This window comes from Capsicum annuum, unplaced genomic scaffold, assembly GCF_002878395.1.
Source record: "Capsicum annuum cultivar UCD-10X-F1 unplaced genomic scaffold, UCD10Xv1.1 ctg5128, whole genome shotgun sequence".
Taxonomy (NCBI): domain Eukaryota; kingdom Viridiplantae; phylum Streptophyta; class Magnoliopsida; order Solanales; family Solanaceae; genus Capsicum; species Capsicum annuum.
In genome coordinates this window covers 19,559-30,733 of record NW_025859211.1, presented here as the reverse complement: position 1 = coordinate 30,733, position 11,175 = coordinate 19,559, and positions in this window count along the sequence as shown.

Below are 11,175 nucleotides of genomic sequence, written 5' to 3'. Positions count from 1 at the left end.
CACTTCTAGGCTTAAAGTTGGAAGTGTAATACTCCTTACATGTTCCATCTTCCTCATAAGAACCATCACAAGGCTCTTCATCATCTCTATACTCACCATAAAAACTAGGGTCATCATTCATATCATATTCTCCTTCAGAGTAGTAGCTCTTATTTTCATCCATATCTTGACTGTGGCTATATTCATTGCCCCTATAATCTCTATTTTCTTCATAGACATAACTATCATCACCAAAATCATAGTCTCCTATGATATAGTCACAATTGTCTGAGGTTATCGAATGCATGCTTTGTTATATCACCTTGTACCTATAAAATAAACAAATAAGATTAGTTGTAAAGCTCCTCACCAACACTAATATGAATCTCACCTTTGTAATCCTCACAAATAGAGCAACAAATTTTGAAATTTGCTTATACTCTAGTGGTCAATAAGGTGTCAATATCTACTTGTGTTCAGAGTGGATTCTTGTTTGAACGACTCAAAGAAATGAAACTACTTATGGAATGAATCAAGAAATCACAAAGAATTGAAAAAGACAAAAGCTTGAACGAAATTGGACGATGAAAGAAATGAGACTTAAGAACTAATCAATCCACTTAGGAGATGAGTTTCTAGTTGATGAGTAGTTTAAGAATTAGAAGAAGAATTTAGGAATGAAAAATATGGATATTGTGAATCAAACCTTGAGCAAAATGGAATCGCAAATCTTGAGATGTACTTGGAGGCTTGATTTGCGTTGGAATGAGTTAATCGATGTTTGGGGACCTACTCTAGCAGGTTGGGCACATCCCCAACACACCTTGGACACACTAGGAAGCCTAGATACTGGTTTGACATGCGGTTGGGGTACTGCAGTAGCTCCATTGCAGGTCAAGGGAAGATGGGGCACAAATCACTCGCCACTTGGCCTAGAATTGGCTGATTTGCCCTCCAAATTGTCCTCTGTGTCCTCTTATATTGGAATATCCTTTGGAATCTCCTTATATGCCCAAGTACAAACACTTTTTCATTATTTTTTCCTTGTTCTTGGATCAAACACCCAAGTTTTCTGAAAAATTTAACTTGAAGATAGCAATTTCTTCAAGAACACACCAAAAACACTAAGAACATCAATCTTTCTAACTTTTTCTCTGAAACTTGGAATAAGTTGAAATTTTAAATATAGGTACTTTTCAACCTTTTAAAATTATTTCAAACATAATTTATCTCAAACTCTTCACACATTTTTGAGATTTTTCAATCTACTTCACTTCTCTTAATGTTAAAGCTTTCAACAATGGTAGCTCACTCAATATGACTCCGATTAAGCTCAAATTTAAAACCTTGACTCCTATAGTGTTAGAGAACATAAATATATCACTAGAAACACAAGAAAACACACAAAATAAAAAACTCAAAATTTGACCTAGGACTAAAAATGTGAATAGTGACTTTTTTGGGATTTTCAATTTTGATACTTTTTCTTTATGGATATTCAAGATAACAAACCCAAGATTGACTTCGTAGGAATGAAATAAATCTTGGATCAAATACTTAATGATCGAATATAAATGCAAAAAAATAAAGATAGAGGGATAGTATATCAAAGATTGAAAGATAGACACAAATATGATAACAAAAGGGCAATCAAAGGGTGTATCAAACCTAAAAACCTCCCTTAAATATTACCAAATAGCCGCTAACTCTTACGTGACCGCAAAGGGGATTGAATATCCTTTACAAATGATGTTACTAATCAAAGGTCAACATTCACTTTTCCAAGATCTTTAAATACTCCCAATGGAGGTTCATGAATTCATTATTATCAATCAACAAAAATTAACTAAAATAATGCTAACTGCCAAGTATTTATAGTATGGCTAAATATTACATAATTAGGGCCCAAAAGAGACCCAAATGTAAGAAAAGTTCCACTAGGGATATTTTCACCCGCTCTTGAAATGCTAGAGTGATCAAAATAGGATCCAAAGTACCTTGGGTGCATACCCTTCAAAAGGGCTTTTGAGCCCCATTTTGCACTCCTTTAACCTCATCAAAGTCCTTTAACCCTCCTTAATGGTAATTTTCATCTATGTGGTATCTTTTAATAGAACTAAGGAGTCATTGAGAACCTTAAGCATCATATGTATGTCATCCAAAGGTTTAGAGTCAATTTGGCTTGTATCAGCACCTATTTGGGTTAATTTAACGAGTCTGGAATTTAAATATTGGAGTGAAAAAAGTTTGAGTAAGATGGTAGCTTGATGGAAGCCTTGGATAAAAATATTGAGAAAAAAGTTGGTCTAAGCTTTGCAAAATTGTTAGTGGAAGTCCAGCTAGGGAAGCCTCTACCTGAGGAAGTGCAGTTCAGGAATGACAAAGGGAACTTGTGGAACAACAAGAAACATATGATTGGAAACATATTTTGTATGTTATATGCTACAAATATGGATATAATGGTGTGATAAGTCATCAATTTGACAACTTGCTAGTACCTTTTAAGCTTAAATTACATGTTTTTCCATTGATTTGATGGTATCTCTTACATAATGCCTATTTATGTAGGTAAAAGTAAAAAAAGAATGTTGGTCAAGTCATTCAAGTCATCAAGAGGCCAAATGTGAAGGAAATGAGTCATCCGCTTCGCATCCTCTTCACATCTGCTTTGGAGCTGCTATCCATCTACTCTCTGTCTACTCTTCATCCGCTTTGGATCCACTCAAGCAGATCAAGAATAAGGTGGCAGTTTTGTAATTTTCATCAAATGTAGAGTGGAGTTTAAAAGGAGGTTTTTAGCTTCTTTTTCAAGACCTACTTTTTATCTCTTTTAAAGATAGCCTCTCTTTTACCTTTTTAGCTTCTCTCTTCTCTTTTAGCACCTATCTTTTCATCTTTTGAGAATTTGGTACTAAGCTTGAATAAAAATACATGGTAATGATTTTCATTTGAAGAATAATTGAAACCCCAAGTGTGGAATTACATTTTCTCTATCTCTCATGGATGAAGTTAATGATAACTTTGGTATATTCTTATCCCTTTTATCTATGAGTAGCTAATTTTCAATCTTAGGGTTATGCTTTCTTAGGTAGTGGTAGTGCATGGGTTTTAGATAATTATTTTTCTAATTAGTTAGTTGTGATGGGTGTTGCATTTATTTCATAAATTAATTGAGGGTCGGGGGTTGCAAACTCCAACCACCCTAGAACCCATGTCATTCTTGAAAGAGAGGACATATGTGAGGAATAAATGCAACCAATAACTTGATTCATTTCATTTAATGATATCTCTTAGACATAAGGATGTCAATTGAGGCATTAGATGTGGGAAATTATCACACTTGTGAGGTGTTCGAAAGAACCCATTTGTAAAATTTGGTGTTGTAATTGAAAGATTGACACCAATACATTGACATCTAGCCTACCCATGACTTTTAGCTAAAAATTGAATAAATGGCCAAATACCCATGCATGATCCCACACCTATAATTGTATAACCCCAAGATTTATTCTCAATTGAATTCACTCTTAGCATTCTTCAATGTCAAGCTAGTGCACTAAAATTGAAGTAGATGTCATTTATAAACACATTCAAACTAAATTCCTCATTTTACATTTATGTTTGCTTTATTAGTACTAAGGGTCATTTTTTAGTAGACTATTAATACTGTTAAGTTTTGAACTCCATGTTTTCACTCCTTGTGGATTCGACCCCAACCTAAGTTGGATTATTATATTGACAACGATCGCTTACACCCATTCAAGAGTGTAATTTGAGCGTTATCAAAAATGACGCCGTTGCCGGAGAGTAAAACGTAGTTTTCACTCTTGTTGTATTTTTAGTTAATTTGGGTTCGCCATAGTGTTTTATTTTACATTGTTTGGTGTTTTTGTTCTTTCTTAGGTGCCTATAATAGTATACACAATACTATGATCCAACACGATAGTAATGCCAAGATGGTTGATAGATATCTTGAGGATGCAGATCACCTCGGTGATGCAGGCCAAGCTAGAGCTATTCATATGCCACCGGCGGAAGGAAATGGAGTACTTCATGTTACAAGCGTAATGCTTTATTTGCTTCAAATAAAAGGGTTATTTGGAGGCCAAGCTCATGAGGATGCTAATCTACACTTGAAGAATTTTATCGATGTGTGTTCTCCATTTGACATAGCCTACATATCTTAAGAGTCAATCTGGTTGTGTGTTTTCCCATTCTCTTTGATAAGATAAATGGTCTTATGGTTGTGGTCTTTGCCTGCAGGATCTATCACTACATGGAGTGAGCTTACAGAGGCATTCTTGGAAAGATATTTTCCTTCTTCTAGGATGTTACAACTAAGGGATGAAATCATCAACTTTCACCAACTTAATGGCAAACCGTTATATGAGGTTTGGCAACGATTCAACAGCAAGTTAATGCAATGCCCAAATCATGAGGTTCCAGATAAGATGCTTCTCCAAATTTTCTATAGGGCATTAGATCAATTGTACAAGATAGTATTCGATAATGCGACTGGGGGTTTCCTTGTTAGACTATCGTATGGTGTTGTGTCAACTTTATTAGATCAAGCGACCAACCAAAGTTGAGGGTGTCACACAAGAGATACCGAGGTGGACATAGGGGCTCCCTCCATATCTTTTGTGAGCCAAGAGCAAAAGAAAAAAAGATAAAGAAAGAGATACAAATATAGCTAAAGTGATGACACAACTTGATCTTCTTACCAAGCATGTGATAGGGGATCCTCCTAAGATGGTTAACGCCATTGCTTTTAAGAGTACTAAAGCTTATGATGATGAGGAAACAGATTCTCTTAATGAAGAAATTTGATTCTTGTCAAACCAATCGGGGGGTTCCCACCCTACCTATCAAAGGCAAGGTAGGAATCAAGGTTAGAAAAAAAGAGATTGTGATAGATATTGGAGTGATATAGATCATGATTAGAGAGATAAGAAGAGATATTATGATCGATATGTACCTCTACATAATCGGGCAAACAGTAAAGAGTCAAGTTCCATTGACCTGGAGAAGCTCAAAAGTGAGGATGTCCTTGCTCGGATTTTAATGGGTGTTGAGGGGACTGACAAGATAGTGAGAGAAATAAAGGTGACTTCTCACAACTAAATCAAATGGTGACATCTCACTTGGCCTCTATCAAGAACTCAAAACTCAATTGGTCCAAATCTCGTCACAACTTAATGCAAGACCAAAGGGTAATTACCTAGTGACACATTTATAAATCCTAAAAATGATACTCACATCATGGCTATTGTCACTAGGATTGGTCAGACTCTTGGTAAAGATATTGTTGATCTTGGTGAAGACCCCAACGAAAAAGGCAAATGAAGAACAAGCTAATGCAAAGAGAAAGTGGCTAGAACAGCTAATTAATAATGATCCAAAGCCTAATAAGATAAGTGTTGAATGACCAACGGTAGTTGAAGAAAATGTTGAAAGTGAGAAAACTACGAAGGTGATTGAGAATAATACTCCAAAAATGGATGAAACTCCAATTGTTCCATTGCCACAAATAAAAATTCCTCCCCCATTCCCACAAAGGCTTAAGAAGAAGGATAATGATACCAATTTCAAGAAGTTTCTTGCAAAGTTTAGCAATTTATCGGTGAATATTCTGTTGCTAGAAGTCTTAGAAGAAATGCCCAGTTATGCTAAATTTATGAAGGACTTGGGTACAAAGAAGCGAGTCATGGATTTTGAAACAATTAAGGTAACCCACAATTGTAGTGCTATAATGTCTAGCACAATGGTGGTGAAGAAAGAAGACCCGGGTGCATTTACTATTCCTTGCACTATCAGAGTCTACAAATATGGAAATACGTTGTGTGATCTTGGGGAAAGTATTAATTTGATATCATTTGCCGTGTTTCGGAAGTTAGGCTTGGGTGCTCCTAAGCCTACCACTATGAGGATTCTAATGGCTGATCGTTCAATCAAAAATCCTATGGGTGTGTTGTATGATATTTTGGTGAAAGTTGACTGATTTATCTTTCCGGCCAACTTCATTATTCTTGATTGTAAGATTGATCATGAGGTACCAATCATTCTTGGTATACCATTCTTAGCTACCAGAAGGGCCTTAGTGAATGTGGAATGTGGGGAGATGAAATTTTGGGTGAACAATGAAGAAGTATCCTTCAATGTGTCTAACTCCATAAAGCAACCTATGGACTTGCAAGTTATTTCAGTGATTGATGTGGTTGATGATGAGGTGGCTAACACCATTGAAATAGATCTTATGAATGACCCCTTGGTGGGTGTATTGTGGAACCTTGAGAGTGAGGTGGTTGAAGAATATGATGAGGTGGTAGCTTTGTTGATGGGTCTTGGGTCTTACACCAAGAACCCGGTTAAATTGGATCTTGATTTGAAAAACGGTGATAGTCCACTCGCCAAACCATCTATTATTGAACCACCTCAACTCAAACTTATGTCATTGTCATCCCATCTCCAATATGTTTTCTTGGGTGAGGATAATACATTGCCAATCATTGTAGTGGCTGATCTTGAACCTTGTCAAGTGGATTCCTTGAAATTAATTGTGAAAAAGTTCATTTGTGCTATTAGATGGACTATCGCGGATATTATAGACATTCCTCCCAAAATTTATTCTCATAAAATCAAGTTAAATATTGATCATATTCCTAGTATGGAACACCAAAGGAGACTAAATCAACCGATTCAAGAGGTGGTCAAGAAGGAAATCATTAAGTGGCTTGATGCGGGGGTTGTCTACCCAATTTTAAATAGCACGTAGGTAAGTTCGGTCCAATGTGTTCCTAATAAGGGCGACGTGATGGTGGTCTCGAATGAGAATAATGATCTTGTACCTATGCGCTCGATCACGGGTTGGAGAGTGTGTATGGATTATCGCAAATTGAACTCATGGATCGAGAAAGACCACTTTCCTATGCCCTTTATGGATCAAATGTTGGATAAACTAGCCGGTCGAGATTGGTATTACTTTCTTGATGGTTACTCAGGGTACAATCAAATTTGCATCGCCCCGGAAGACCAAGAAAAGACCACTTTCACTAGTCCCTATGGCACATTTTCTTTCAAGCGCAAGCCCATTGGGTTATGCAATCGTCGGCCACGTTCCAATGATGTATGTTGTCCATTTTTTACTGATATGGTAGAGGATACAATGGATATTTTCATGGATGACTTATCCGTAGTTGGGAATTCATTTGATTCTTCCCTCGCTCACTTAAGTAAAGTCCTTGAATGATATGTGGAGACTAATCTTATTTTAAACTGGGAAAAATGTCATTTCATGGTCAAGGAAGGCATTGTTCTAGGCCACAAAATTTTGGGAAAGGGCATCCAAGTGGATCAAGCAAAATTTGAGGTGATTTCTAAGTTACCTCCACCGATCTCCATGAAGGGATTTAGAAGTTTTCTCGGTCATGCCAGGTTCTACGAGCATTTCATTAAAGATTTTTTAAAGATCGCTCATCCATTGTGCAAGCTTCTTGAAAAGGAGGAAAAATTTGAATTTGATGATGATTAAGTAAGAGCTTTCAATTGTCTCAAGGAACTCCTTGTGTCGGCTCCTATCATAGTACCTCCAGATTGGTCATCGCCCTTCGAATTAATGTGTGATGCAAGTGGTGTTGATCTAGGTGTGGTTTTGGGCCAAAGGAAAGATAAGTTATTCCACCTAATTCATTATGCAAGCAAGACATTGAATGATGCTCAATGTAATTGTACGATTACGGAACAGGAGTTGTTAGCGATGGTGTATGCTTTTGAGAAGTTTCGGGCCTATTTGTTAGGCACGAAAGTGGTTGAACACACAAACCACTCCTCACTCCGATATCTCATGGCAAATAAAAAGCCAAAACCTCGATTGATTAGGTGAACATTACTCTTGCAAGAGTTTGATTTTGAAGTAAAAGATTGAAAGGGGTGTGAAAATCAAGTAGTTGACCATCTTTCCCGCCTTGAATCCAATCATGAGTGGTTGGGTGAGATTGATATTGATGATACCTTTCCCGATGAGCTATTCATGTCACTTTTGGGGAGCATTACACCTTGGTATGCGGATTATGCTAACTATATTGTGAGTGGTGTGCTTCCCGACAAGCTAAACCATTATTAAAAAAAGCAGTTCCTATTTGATATGAAAAAGTATTTTTAGGATGAACCATTCTTGTTTAGGGAGTGTGCGGATGGTGTGATCTGTCGGTGTGTCATGGAAGTAGAAATGCTAGATATTCTTAAGGCATGTCACTCCTCTCCATTCGGTGGTCATCATGGTAGGATCTGAATGGCCGCTAAGGTTCTTCAAAGTGGATACTATTGGCCTACCCTTTATAGAGATGCTTATGATTTGGTCAAAATGTATCCTCAATTTCAAATGTAAGGTGGTATTTCGAGGAAGCATGAGATGCCTCTTAAGCCCAATCTTGACGTTGAACTATTTGATGTGTGAGGGATCAACTTTATGGGTCCCTTTGTGAGCTCATATGGTAATAAATAAATCTTAGTAGCTGTCGATTACATTTCAAAGTGGGTGAAAGCCATTGCTTTACCGAACAACGAAGGAAAAAGTGATATTTTTTTCATGAAGAAGTACATCTTTACAAGGTTTGGGACTCCAAGGGCAATTATTAGTGATGGCAGTTCTCATTTTTAAAATCGAGTCTTTGGTGCTTTGCTTGATAAGTATGGGGTGAAGCATAAGGTTGCTACTCCTTATCATCCCCAAACTAGTGGTCAAGTTAAAGTTTCGAATCGCGAAATCAAGTCCATTCTTGAGAAAACCGTGAATATTGGCCGAACGAATTGGGCGAGACATATCGATGATGCTCTTTAGACATATAGAATAGCCTATAAAACTCCTATTGGTATGTCCCCCTACCAATTGGTGTTTGGTAAGGCTTTTCACTTACCCGTTGAGTTAGAACATAAGGCTTTATGGGCTTTGAAGAAGTTGAATATGGATTGGGAGGACGCTTCAAAATTAAGAGTGAATTGACTTAATGTGTTGGAAGAGTTCTGACTCAAAGCATATGAGAGCCCCGTGTTGTACAAAGAGAAGATGAAGAGGTGGCATGATGCCAAAATCATAAAGTGAGAGTTTCATGTGGGTGATGTTGTCCTCCTTTTCAATTCAAGATTGAAGCTCTTTGCAGAAAAGCTTAGATAGATGTGGTCAGGACCGTTCATGATCTCAAATGTTTATCCTAGCGGAGCTATTGAGTTGGAAGATCACGAGAAGAAGATATTTGTGGTGAATAGGCAACGATTGAAGCACTATCATATGGGTGGACTCAGAGCGACTAAGGTGGAGTTGTGTCACTTTAAAGATCCAAAATGATTGAGTAAAGGATGTCGTGCCGCAACCTTAACTAAGGCGCTTCTTGGGAGTCAACCCAAGATTTATTTTTGATGTTTTAAATATTTTTTATATTAATTTTAGTTTAGTTTTGATTGATGTAGGTAATATAGCAAAATCGGGGTGCAAGAAGGTGGGTTTAGAGGCTTAAAAGAGAGCTCCAACCCAAGAATTTTGATCGAAAAATTGTGTGCCAAGCTGGAACAACCTGCGCTGCACCTGCTTGAGTAGGTCAGCTGCAGGTGAGGAGCATTTGGAGCACAGATTTAGGCTAAGAAGCTGCAAGTAATCTGTTTAGACCTGCGCTAGATATGCTACAGCAGTTCAGACGCAGGTCAGTCGCATTTGGGATGCAGCTGGGATGGTTTTTGATGGTAAAATCTGCCTGGACATGCAATAGACTTGCTGCAGCAGTCCAAGAGCAGTCCAGGCACATGTTGGACGCAAGGGAAGCTGGCACTTACTGCCTTAAGGTGCGTTGGAACTGCTTAAGCAGTCCAGTCACGGGTTAAACGTAGATAGTGCGCATATCTTTTAAAAAGTCCAGTGATGTTTTAAAAATGGGTTGGTTTTATTGGGCTGACCCTACCCGATCAACCCAAAATATTTTTAAACGTATAAACACGAGCCAAAAACAGTCTTTAACACTTAAACTTTTCCATTCTAGCTTCCAAGACTCTTTTCTCTCAAACTTTACATTCTCTCTTCCTTTAACAAAAATTGAGCTACCAAGAAGTGAGATCATTTCTTTGGACTTATGCTTCAAATCAAGAAAGTATGCTTTCTCATGACTTCACTCTTGAATTCTCTCCTAAGGGATGGACATAATACTTGATTCCTCATGATGGTTGGTCATTTAAAGTTGGTTTTTGTGAGCTTATTGGGGTGATTAATACTTGTTGGAATAATTAGATTGTCATGGGTGCCTTGTTTCACTAGTTTGATTCATGATACTCTCTTAAATGAAGCTAGTGCACCATGTGCTTGATAAATGTCCATTAAAGCTTTTCTTGCTTATTTTGTGTGGTGGGTGGCTCAATATAATAGTATGAACACCTTGAATATGTTTGGAGATGATGTGATGAGATGAGCTTTCTCTTTTGTGCTCTTATTCTCTTTTTCCAAGTTCTTGGTTGGTATGCCCACTAGTGTTTGTTGAAATGACAATAAGAGAGGGATGTATTGTATGCTTTTAATGGCCAATGTGACTTTTCTTATGGCATGGTGTGTTCATTTTTTATGCATCATTTTGAGTCCAATTGAACCTAGTAATGAAATAGTTGGTAGTCATTGGTTGAGAGAGAAATACGACATCCATGGTTCTTATTGGTCACTAAGCCTAACCGGGAAACATGAATGTTTGGCCTTGCCCTATGATAGATTGGATGACATCATTCTTAAGGGTATTGATCATTCTTGTTTCCATTGGAGTTCATGGATGCCCTATGAGCTAGTTTTGACAAATGTGAAAAATGTGAGACAATGTCGTGCCTAAATTATTAAGTGTGGTAATAAATGAAACCCATGGACTCTAGTGATGAGTTACCTTGCATCCTATTTTCTTTTCTTGTCTTTATTTTCTTTCTTAACTTGCAAAATTCCAAAAACATGTTTTACCTTTGTCTTTTGTTTTGGTTTAATTTTGTTTCTTTCATAGAGGTATGTATCCTAGGAAAAACTTGCCACGAGAAGCTAGAAAGGGTAATGCCTCGAATAAAGGCAAGGCAAAAGCTACGTTCGGAAGGGGTAAAGCACCGGTCTCCAAAGATACTCCGAAAGTCCCAAATGTCCAAGCTATCAATGATCGTGTACGGTAGGTAGGAAAGGAAGCGGAT